This window comes from Wyeomyia smithii, chromosome 3, assembly GCF_029784165.1.
Source record: "Wyeomyia smithii strain HCP4-BCI-WySm-NY-G18 chromosome 3, ASM2978416v1, whole genome shotgun sequence".
Classification (NCBI taxonomy): domain Eukaryota; kingdom Metazoa; phylum Arthropoda; class Insecta; order Diptera; family Culicidae; genus Wyeomyia; species Wyeomyia smithii.
The window spans coordinates 237520393-237531916 of record NC_073696.1 but is presented as its reverse complement, the minus strand read 5'-3'; the positions used below and the strand labels follow the sequence as shown (position 1 = coordinate 237531916).

The 11524-nt window shown below is 40.4% G+C and overlaps 1 pseudogene; it reads left to right on the top strand.

The window, feature by feature from the left end:
* The first annotated feature begins 3829 nt into the window (after positions 1-3829).
* On the top strand, positions 3830-4595 carry LOC129729130 (tigger transposable element-derived protein 1-like; annotated as a pseudogene).
* The last annotated feature ends 6929 nt before the right edge of the window (positions 4596-11524 follow it).

Here is an 11524-nt window from a genome sequence, read left to right as displayed (position 1 = left end):
CTGTCCCGTGCGTTGTCTATCGCCGGCTACTACAGTCGCGTGCTACATTTGTTAAACATTCGTTATCATCAGTTTTATTCAATTAACATCTATCTGGTACCGAAAGGTGCTGTGGTGGAAAGCCAAAATGTACACACATAGGTACGTGCTGATCGATTTTGCGTGGTTTAATTTAGTTCAGTAAAGATATCGTCTTTGAGGGGGTGGAGTGACCCTAGATTTGGGACTCAAATGACCTGTGTACGTATACGTATAAGCATTCAAATTATCAAAATATTCTTCACATTTTATAATACTAGTTTTCTGGTTAAAATGTGTTTGTTTCACAGTTTTTTCATGCCATATGCCATATCATATTTCTGTTTCGTCATAAATGTTTTGATGACTGAAGCTGGAATTATTTGCGTGAAATAACTTGTTGGTATCCGCTAATACTAAAAATTTTACCACTCTTTCAGTGGATGCATTTTTAGATCTTCATTTTGGATTCGTTCCATTCCTTAAAACATGCGAAATTGAAAAAAATCTATTTGTTTATCAAGCCGTACAACTTCTTTTCAGTTCACTGCTCTACTATACCGACCTTATTCCTTCCGCCAGTATACCTATTATAATTCATTGACAAAGATTCATATTTTTCCTCTGTCCAATAACTATAGAAGACACTGTTTTTTGTCAATAAAAATCAGTACATCACAGTGTTAAAAGCTTCAATCTTAAAGCACAGTACACTGGATTCTTTTTTTACGCGATTGATGCGTCCGCGCAAAAAAAATCGCGTAAAAAAATCGTAATTTTGAACAAATCGCGTAATTTTGAACAAATCGTGTAAAATAAAGATCGCGTTATTTTGATAAATTTTTTTGCTACGTGGTATGTGTAGTGTTACTCAATGGGAGTTGCTCCACTTTTTACGGAAATGCGTCGAATCTTACGCATTTTGGAGTTATTTTCCACGAGCGTGCATGTACATTCGGAATTACTGTTACGAATAATATTCTGGCAGCTCTGATCAGAGCTGCGATTAATCCAAGCAAAATGTTGACTATGACGAGAAATAAAATATCATCGCACTCGTTTTTTTCTCTAATGAACAGCCAGTAACCATCACAGTAAGCGTGGAGATCCGACAAGTGAATCAATATCTTGTCTCTTTTGTTGCCATTTTCGGGTTTCCATTGTCAACCGTTGTGAATGTACAGAGTTTACTCGGGAATATCACTGCAATGCAAATCTAGGTGATTTTTGGAACATCAAAAATCGGTTCAGTAGCGTGATTATTAAAGTGCCAGCTTGAAGTTTGTTGCTATCAGGATTTTTTAAATTTGATTTCCTTTGCTGTATTGGGATTACTACGCTAGCGTTTGTTCTGCCATTGGTAAGATCATTGAAATGAGAATAATTTGGATGATCGATTTTAAATTAATATTTGTTTAACTAGATTTTGTTACAAAACCAAACATGACTGAAATTGAAATTGAACAGTTTCAAAGTTGAACCTTGCCAAAATTTAACAGGATCTGTATATAAATATACATACCCATACATAGTTAAAAGTTTTCTGTTTTGCCACCCGCGATTCATTTTTTGCCGCGAACTAACACTGTTTTTGGTTTAAGCTACAACAAGCACGATATTCAAGAGTCAAATTCATAAACTCAAAGAGTAACTAAGAATGGAATATTAGTTTTCAGATATGAGATTATTTGAAAAAAAATAATAGAATTTGTTTATTACAATTGGTGTTGTGTTTATTACAATTGGTGTTAAAAAGCATATTCTCTACTGAGAATAAAAATGAATGATCATACAGATTCAAAATGTACCAAACTTAAATACGCTCAGTTACAAAACGAAGTAAAGGCCCGAATACACACACGGCGTGACAACGCCTTCCTGACGAAAATTGTCAGTACCTTCTTAAAACCTTTTTATGTGCCTTCTAGCATCTGCCACCTTCCACTCGTCTACACGGAAGGGGCAATCACGCCGTCTCGAACTCCGGCGTGCGCTAACCTTCTTGTCGTCATGCCACCTAATTCATGTTTGTTTATGTTTGTTGGAAGAAAAAATAAGGCAACACACTTCTAGAATTACCAGCAGGCGGAAAATGATACAACACGGCGTGCCAGCGCCTTCGCTAAAAGAAGGCGACACAAGACCGCGTGGAAGGCACGATGCGTCTACACGGAAGGCAGTCAAGTACGCAGCTGAAGGCGTACTACCTTCTTCACTAGAAGACAAAGCTAGAAGGTTCTGGTTGAAAGGCGTCCCAACGGAAGGCGCGTTTACGCCTTATACGCCGTGTGTGTATTCGAGCCTTAATAGTTGTTTATTGACAATGCTTTTAGTCGGCGTGCAGCCAAACCGAACCAAGCGTCGAAAGACATTTACCGCCGCGATTGCTGTGTAGGCAAGCTGCTACAGAGAATTTTTGTTATAATATCGTTATCAAATGCTCAAACGATTTCGTTACTTCATAATAGATAGATTATTACTACTCATATCCACTGGGTGTCAATAACTCAATCTGAGAAAACGGCGCTTATTTCAGTCTGATCGCACGCCGATCATATATCAATATCATACATATCAATTGAAGAAAAATCATTGATTTTATGTTTGCTATCCTAATAACATCATGCTGTCAAAATGAACTTGATATTTCTGCTGGTTCAATCTCAGTACAGCCATATCCGAATGATGGAGAAAGATAGCAAGAAAAAAATGAGAGTGAAAGTTGACGCTAACAGAATCATCGAAACATCGCAAACTCTTTTGTAATGAACCATGCATCGTAGTTGGCTGATTCTGGTGTTGCATCATTTTGGCGTAATGTCAGTAGTATGATATTGACTTTCCGCAGCTCTGGCTCTGATACGTATCGTCACAAACTACTGGACAAAACAAAAACAAACTACATCGTTGATTGTGTGTAGTTAACCGGTTTTCAACTTTTATAAAAAAATTACTAAGATTGGTAAGCTTTCTGGAAACCACGATAAAACGTCACGAAAAGTATTGTTCTTCATATTATCGTTTCAGCAAACTCTTCAACGCGAAGGAGCTACGGTCAGTAACATTGCAGACGAAAATTCAAATATTGGACTGTCTTGTTCAAGGTGAGTCGCCGGCTGCAGTGAGCAATAAGTTTAACCTGAGTGATTCTACAATAAGAACGATACGAAATCATGAGAAAGCAATTCGTGATGCAGTAATAGCTGAGTTGAGAAGATGGAAAAGGCTCTGAATATATGGATTCAAGACCACACACAGAAAAGGCTCCCACTTGATGGTCCAACCATCAGAGAGAAGGCGTTACATTTACATAAAGCCCTTGACGAACAAGAGCCGTCTTCGAGTAGTAGTGATGGAAAGAGGTTGTTCAGTGCTATCTCTGGGTGGTTTGCTGGATTTTTGAAGAGATATTCTCTTCAAAATGTGAAACTTTGTGGAGAATGCACTTCAGCAGACGAGGCCGCAGCCAAGAAGTATCCGGCGGAGTTAGCTAAAATTATCCAGGAAGGGGGATACAATTCTCATCAAGTTTTTAACGCGGATGAAAGCGGCCTTTACTGGAAGAAAATGTCATCTCGCACATATATAGCCAAAACTGCAAAAACGGGGGGTGGATTCAAAGTTGCGAAAGATATGAATCACACTTTTCTTTTGCAGCAATGCATCGGGTGACAAACTCTTGAAGCCGTTACTGAATCACCGTTCTTTGCGCTCTCGTGCGTTGAAGGGAGCAAATTACGACCAACTCCAGTTCACTGGATGGCAAACCAGAAAGCATGGGTGACGACAGCTATATTCAAGAAGTGGTTTGATGAAATGTTCGTCCCAGAGGTCAAGACCTATTTGGAAGAGCTTTGGAAGAGGTCTTGACTTTCGCGCTCTTCTACTTGTCGACAATGCTCCCGGACATCCGATTATCTACCATCCTAATGTAAAATTGGCCTTCCTGCTTCCGAACACAACGTCCTTAATACAGCCTTTGGACCAGGGCATCATTTCTAATTTCAAGAAGCATTACATAGGCAAGACGATGCGATTTATTTTGGAAATAGAAAACTATCCTACGCTCAGTGTTGCGGACGCATGGAAGGCCTTTACGATGAAAGAATGCATCCATCATATTGGTGCAGCTGTAGCAGATATGAAGTCGTCCACGCTCAATGCTTGTTGGAGACCATCTGGCCTGAATGTGTTAAGAAGTGTCCATGTGCTAAAGAGACACATGACGTCTCTGAAATTATTCTCCTGGCTCATGCTATTGGCGGGGAAGGCTTTGACGTTATGACTGGCGACGATGTTGACGAGTTGATAGAGGATCCAGTACTGGTTGACGAGGACCTTCTGGAAATGCTGCAAGGCTCAGACCAGGAAGCAGTTTGTGACGAAGTTTGGGAAATGACTGTTGATAAATTGCAGGAAGGATTGAGACTGGCAGAGCAATTGGCGAACCATTTCACTGATAATGATCCCTATGTAGAACGTGCAATAACTTTCCGTAACGACCTGAAGTATTGTAAGGGTCGATACAAGGAGCTGCCTAAGTGTTTGGAAAATTAACTCCCTGTTATAGCAGGCTTTATTTCAATAATACCGACATACATTGAAGTAATAAATACTGCGAAATTTGTTGTTGTTCATTGACCTGTAAAATTACCATTTACCCTGATCGATTATTTACCCTATTCGATCATTTGCTCTATTTGACCTTTGGCCCTCTTTGACCATTTTCCCTATTGAACCTAACCTATTCGGCCATTTGTTATATCTTGGTTCATATGAAAATGTTTCCATAACACAAATCGCGTAACTTCGAGAAAATCGCGTAAAAAAAATCGCGTAATTTCGAGAAAATCGCGTAAAAAAACGCGTAAAAAAATCACGTAAAAAAGTCGCGTAAAAAGAGAATTCAGTTTAGTTTGCATCGTGGAAAATGTGATCGTCAGCGTTTTGTGTGTAAAAATGCTATTTGTTTAATAAACACCTAAGTGTCCAAGAGACTGCAAAAAACTAGCGAAACTATCTAGGTTTGGTTGATATTTTAGATTGAAATAGAACAATTTTGAATCAAAAACGTCATAAACCCTATAGGAAAGATAAAAACATTCTTAAGGTATGCTAAGCAGTATGATCTAGAACATGTCTAGAACATCTAGAACATGTTTAGAACATAGTAAGCCTCTGAAGTCACATCTGAAAAAGTAAATCATTATTTTTTGATTTTTAGACATTTTAAGAAGGTAGCATTCCTAAAGAACCTATCAGTTATTGTTCTACCTAAGGTTTATTGAGATTGGAACCTTCAAGGCGAACTCTGTTATCTTGCGGTAACGAAGTTTACGGGTGAGTGAGATTATTGACTGGAAATCTACATTTTTTCATATTTCATCTCAGTATTTTTTCTCAACTTTACTACTTTTATTTTAGCATTCGCGATAACAATCTAAACCTTTTCTAAGCGAATCTACAAAGATTTGTCTAAATTTGCTTCGTTTTTTCACAACAGACTAGGCAATAAACAGTATCAGCTATACGCTGTTTAAAACTTCAAACAGTTTGATGTACAGTCCCTCTACAATTATGGGTCAGTCAACGTGTTGCCTGAATGTTCAAAAATAAATACAAAATCGGAGAAGTCATCAACTACACGAATGTGGTTTTTTACGCGGGGGATACGTGCCGCGTAAAAAAACCGCGTAAATTCCGGAATCCGCGTAAAAAAAACCGCGTAAATTCTGGAATCCGCGGAGAAAAAAAAACATCGTTAATTTTGCATTCCGAGTGAAGGGAAACCGAAATCCGGGCAAAAAAAAACCGCGTAAATTCCGGAATCCACGTAAAAAAACGCGTAAATTCCGGAATCCGCGTAAAAAAAACCCGCGTGAAAAGCGACCTTAGTGTATCTTTATTTTACTATCTACCTCTGTATTCTGATGTGTGCTTAAGATCAACAATTAGTTTCACTGCAACTGATGCGTGTAAATCGGTTGGGGAAAAAATATCACTTACACAGCAAAAGGCACAATCATGGGCCACTTTTGACTTTTAAAATCATTTAGTCGTTGAAATTTATCACATAAGTTATTTTATTGTTGCAACAGTTTAATTATAAGTTATTTTATTCAGACTTGATGAATTATCATGCAAAAGTAATAAAAATATTCAAAATATGGATTGACCTTCAATTGTGTACCGCAATATGTAACATTATTACAACAATGGGTCACTTCATTTAATGCACCGGGTAGAATTATTTTTTGTAACATTTACAAATTCAAATAATTTCTATCTTATAAATAAGGTTACAACTGAGTTAAAAAAAATACCATGGCTGATAAAAATTGCTCCGTTTCGTGATAATACACGTATTTTCGAAGAAGTGACCCATAATTGTAGCTGTCCCATAATAGTGGAAAGACTGTATTAGGCTCGCAGCTAAGTTCACGCTAGTTGTCAGTTAGGTCGATTTTAACATAATCTTAAACGTGATGCTGAGATTTATGATAAACAAACCGCATTGACACGTTGGTGATTTTATTGTGTCGTCATATTATTTAAATTGTGTGAAAATGTCTAATTTCGTGTCAAATGTTATATTTCGGCTATAGCGCATCGAGAGTTGAAAAAAGTTTACGGAAATGCTGCTCTAAGTGGAACAACGTGCCGTGAAAGTTTCCTTCGTTTTAAAGACGGCTTCAATGTTAAAGATTGTACCGCTAAATGAAGGCAAAAAACCTTCGAAAACGCTGAATAGGAGGAAATGTTCGATGCCAAATAAAAGAACAGCTTGCTTTGGTATTAGGAGTTACCCGTCAAGCCATCTTCACGCGATCGCATGTTTTGAAAATGATTGCAAATCGATTGGGTTCCTTGTAACTTGAAGCCCTCCAGCAGCAAGAAAGTAAGGGTCGTGAGATGATACAAGAATTCATTACAACAACCCAAAAAAAAGGGAATCATGGTCGCAGCCGGGTCATGCTCCTTCGTCGTCGGCTCGGCAGAATATACACGCTGCGAAGGTTATGCTGTGTATTTTTTTTCTTCATCTATAGTTTATTTGACACGGCACAAATACAATTCAATGTTTAACGGCGCCAATTATATCTGGTAGCTTACTTTCTAAAGTATCTTAATAACTAAAAGCAAATTTTTTATCCTCGCTGCCGACTACGAGCTGAAACTAAATCTAACTTAAAGCTAGAATATTTTGCATTAAAAGCACAGGTTTGCTGTTTGATGGTTTTCATTGCCATAGGTAAGCAGCATATTAAATTTGTTCCGCTGCTGGGCCAAGATATTACGGACTGGCATATTGGGTTGTTTCCATCGGGCCTTGAGAGTATCGTGCGGGTCTGATTGCTGTTTCCGGATCCGGGGTCTTAACGTGTTCTTGTCGTTTGGTTGGATGTAGGCGGAAGGGGATAGGACTAAACTGGGGCGTGGATGGATTTCAGAAAAACGTATATAAGGGACATGTAGGATAGGTCACGGCTCGCCAAGACATCACGAACCGGAACAGCCGGCTACCTACCTTCGGCCTGCAGGGAAGCTATTAATCTAGACCTGGCATCACGGTGTACAGGGCATGACCAAACAACGTGCTCTATGTCGTGATAACCTTCACCACAGGCACAGATACCACTCTCCCCGAGCCCAACACGACGGAGATGCGCGTCAAATCTATAGTGATTGGACATAAGCCGGGACATCACGCAAATGAAATCCCGACCTACATTCAACCCCTTGAACCACGGGTTCGTCGATACCTTGGGGATTATGGAATGTAACCACCTTCCCAGTTCCCCCTTGGTCCAAGAATTTTGCCAACTGATGATCGTATTCTGACGTAAAAATGCAAAAAATTCATTAAAGGCAATTGGTCTTTCATAAATATCGCCGTTTGTTGCGCCCACCTTAGCCAAAGAGTCCGCTTTCTCATTACCCGGTATCGAGCAGTGAGAAGGGACCCACGCTAAGGTAATCTGAGTAGATTTTTCGGATAAAGCACTCAGATGTTCCCGTATTTTCCCCAGGAAATACGGAGAGTGCTTAACATCTTTCATCGATCGGAGAGCCTCAATGGAACTGAGACTGTCCGTAAAGATGAAATAATGGTCCGTGGGCATTTTTTCGATAATCCCTAGGGTGTACTGAATTGCAGCTAATTCTGCGACGTAAACAGAAGCAGGATTATCGAGCTTATGGGAGACGGTTAAATTGTTATTGAAGATACCGAAGCCAGTGGACCCATCCAGAAGTGATCCGTCAGTGTAGTACATAGTGTCGCAGTTGATGTTTCGATATTTATTGGAAAAAAAATTAGGGATCTGCTGCACGCGTAAATGATCCGGGATTCCACGAGTTTCTTCTATCATGGATGTATCGAAAAACACAGTAGAATCAGAAGTATTTGATAAGTTGACACGAATTGGAATATTCGAAGAATGGTTAATATTTTGGAACATGTGATTGGAATACAATGTCATAAAACGGGTTTGAGAATTAAGTTCGATTGACCTCTCAAAATTTTCAATCACAGGACGGTTCAAGACCTCACATTTGATAAGAATACGAGAAGACAGGCTCCAGAAGCGGTTTTTCAATGGTAGTACTCCAGCTAAGATCTCCAAACTCATCGTATGGGTCGATTGCATGCAACCCAAGGCGATACGCAAACAACGATATTGTTTTCGCTCCAGTTTGATCAAATGTGTGTTTGCTGCGGAGCGGAAGCAGAAACACCCGTACTCAATAACAGACAGTATCGTTGTTTGGTAAAGCCTTATAAGGTCTCCTGGGTGGGCTCCCCACCATTGTCCGGTTATTGTACGAAGAAAATTCACTCTTTGTTGACATTTTTTCATCAGATACCTCACGTGACAACCCCAGGTGCCTTTAGAGTCGAACCAGACACCAAGATATTTGTGTACCAAAACCTGAGAAATCGTTTTACCCATTAATTGTGTTTGAAGCTGAGCAGGTTCATGCTTCCTAGAAAAAACTACTATCTCAGTCTTCTCCGGAGAGAATTCGATACGTAGCTGTAAAGCCCAAGCAGACAAATTGTCCAAGGTATCTTGCAATGGTCCTTGCAAATCGGCAGCTTTGGCTCCTGTAACAGAGATTACACTGTCGTCTGCAAGTTGTCTTATCGTGCATGAATTTGCCAGACATTCGTCGATGTCATTTACATAAAAGTTGTAAAGAAGGGGGCTTAAACATGAGCCCTGGGGAAGACCCATGTAGCTAATGCGAAAAGTTGCCAAATCGCCGTGCGTAAAATGCATGTGCTTTTCGGACAACAAATTGTGCAACAAATTGTTCAAAATTGGAGAAAATCCTTGTCGGTGAAGTTTACCCGAAAGAATGTCAATAGAAACGGAATCAAAAGCCCCCTTAATGTCCAAGAACGCAGACGCCATTTGTTCTTTGCGAGCATACGCCAGCTGAATATCTGTTGAAAGCAACGCAAGACAATCATTCGCCCCTTTGGCACGGCGGAAGCCAAATTGAGTATCTGATAGTAGACCATTTGATTCGATCCAATGGTCTAAACGACGGAGTATAATTTTTTCCTTCAATTTCCGGATACAGGATAGCATTGCAATCGGCCTATAAGAGTTGTGATCAGAAGCTGGTTTCCCTGGTTTTTGGATGGCGATCACCTTCACTTGCCTCCAATCCTGCGGTACAATGTTTTGCTCCAGGAACTTATTGAACAAGCTCAACAAGCGCCTCTTGGCATTGCCGGGTAGATTCTTCAACAAGTTGAATTTGATTCTATCTAACCCAGGCGCGTTATTGTTACAGGACAGGAGGGCAACTCAAAATTCTGCCATCGTAAAAGGTGATTCTACCGCGTCGTGGCCCGGAGACGCATCGCGAACAATGTTCTGCGCAGGAACAGAGTCCGGACATACTTTCCTGGCAAAATCAAATATACACCGACTTGAGAACTCCTCGCTTTCATTGACCGTTACGCGATTCCGCATTCTTCGGGCTGTGTTCCAAAGAGTGCTCATCGATGTCTCCCTCGACGTCTCGTTCACGAACCGACGCCAATATCCGCGTTTCTTTGCTCACCGGAGTTCAAAATAGCCATGTCGAAGTCATCGCAAAGGTTATAGATTAAAGAGGAGCGGTTATCATTGTAAGGGGAACCCCAAGCCACACCATGAGAGTTGAAGTCTCCCAAAATCAAACGTGGCGAGGGAAGAAGTTCTATTAAATCAAAGAGCAGCCGTTGCCCAACCTGTGGGAGGAATATATATTGAGGCAATACAAAGCTCTTTACCTTGTATTATCATTTGACATGCGACAACTTCGACGCCTGGAATCGAGGGGAGGTTAATACGATAGAAAGAATAGCACTTCTTAATCCCTAAAAGTACTCCTCCATATGGGGTGTCTCGATCGAGGCGAATAATATTAAAATCATGGAAGTTGAGATCAATATTCGAAGTAAACCAAGTTTCACAAAGGGAAAATGCATCGCATTTGTTTTTATTGATCAAAACTTTAAACAAATCAATTTTTGGTAAAATACTTCTACAATTCCACTGTAAGACAGAGATAGAATCCTTCATATACGCAGTTGAATTAGGCATCGAAGGATACAATCGCTGCAAGGAGGGGCCATTGGGCAGTCAACTGCTTCAAAAATGATCTAACTGTTGGGAGGAATGCTGTAAGAAAAATTTTAATTGGATCGGGTACATTGAAAGTTTCAAAAATCCAGTCCACAATGTCAGAAAATTTCACTAATCCAGAGTTCGTTTCATCAACTGGATGTGCAAAAGGAACAACTGGGGTTTTAGATGTTCCTGGCAGTGCTGGGAACTCCTTCTGGGACTTTAAATTTGCAAGCCCAGGAGGAGTTTGCTTCGGTTTTTCCGCAGCACTGTTTGGTTTGTTCGTACTTTTCATTACACTTTGGGAAATCTTAGGACCTTTACGGGGAAGTTTAGGAGAAGAAACATTTTTCCTCTTCCTAGACTCCCCAGGATTGGCATAAGATGTTCCCGCTGATGAATCGTCAGAATCGGTTTCATCAGAGGACAACAGATCAAAGGGGTTCGATGTTATGGTAGAAGTGGTCACGGTCGTCTTCAGCATCTCAGCATTAGAAAGCTTTTAACGCTCCTTAAGTGACCGCTTGATTTTATCTCTGCGCTGCATGTACACCGGGCATGTGGAGAGCTCATGCTGGTTTTCCTCACAGTGAATACATTTTTCAGCATTAACACTGCAAGAATCTTCCGCATGAGTCTCCCCACACTTGCTACATCGTGCCTTATTGCAGCAGTAGGCGGCTGTGTGGCCTAACTGCTTGCAATTGGTGCAATTCATAACACGGGGTACATACAATCGCACAGGCAGACGAACCCGGTCGATCGAGACGTGGCTAGGGAGTGCAGATCCGGCAAACGTAACGCGAAACGAGTCTGACGGAGTGTAAACTTTTTTACCGCCGACGAGAGACATGGACCGCAATTGCTTACAATCCAAA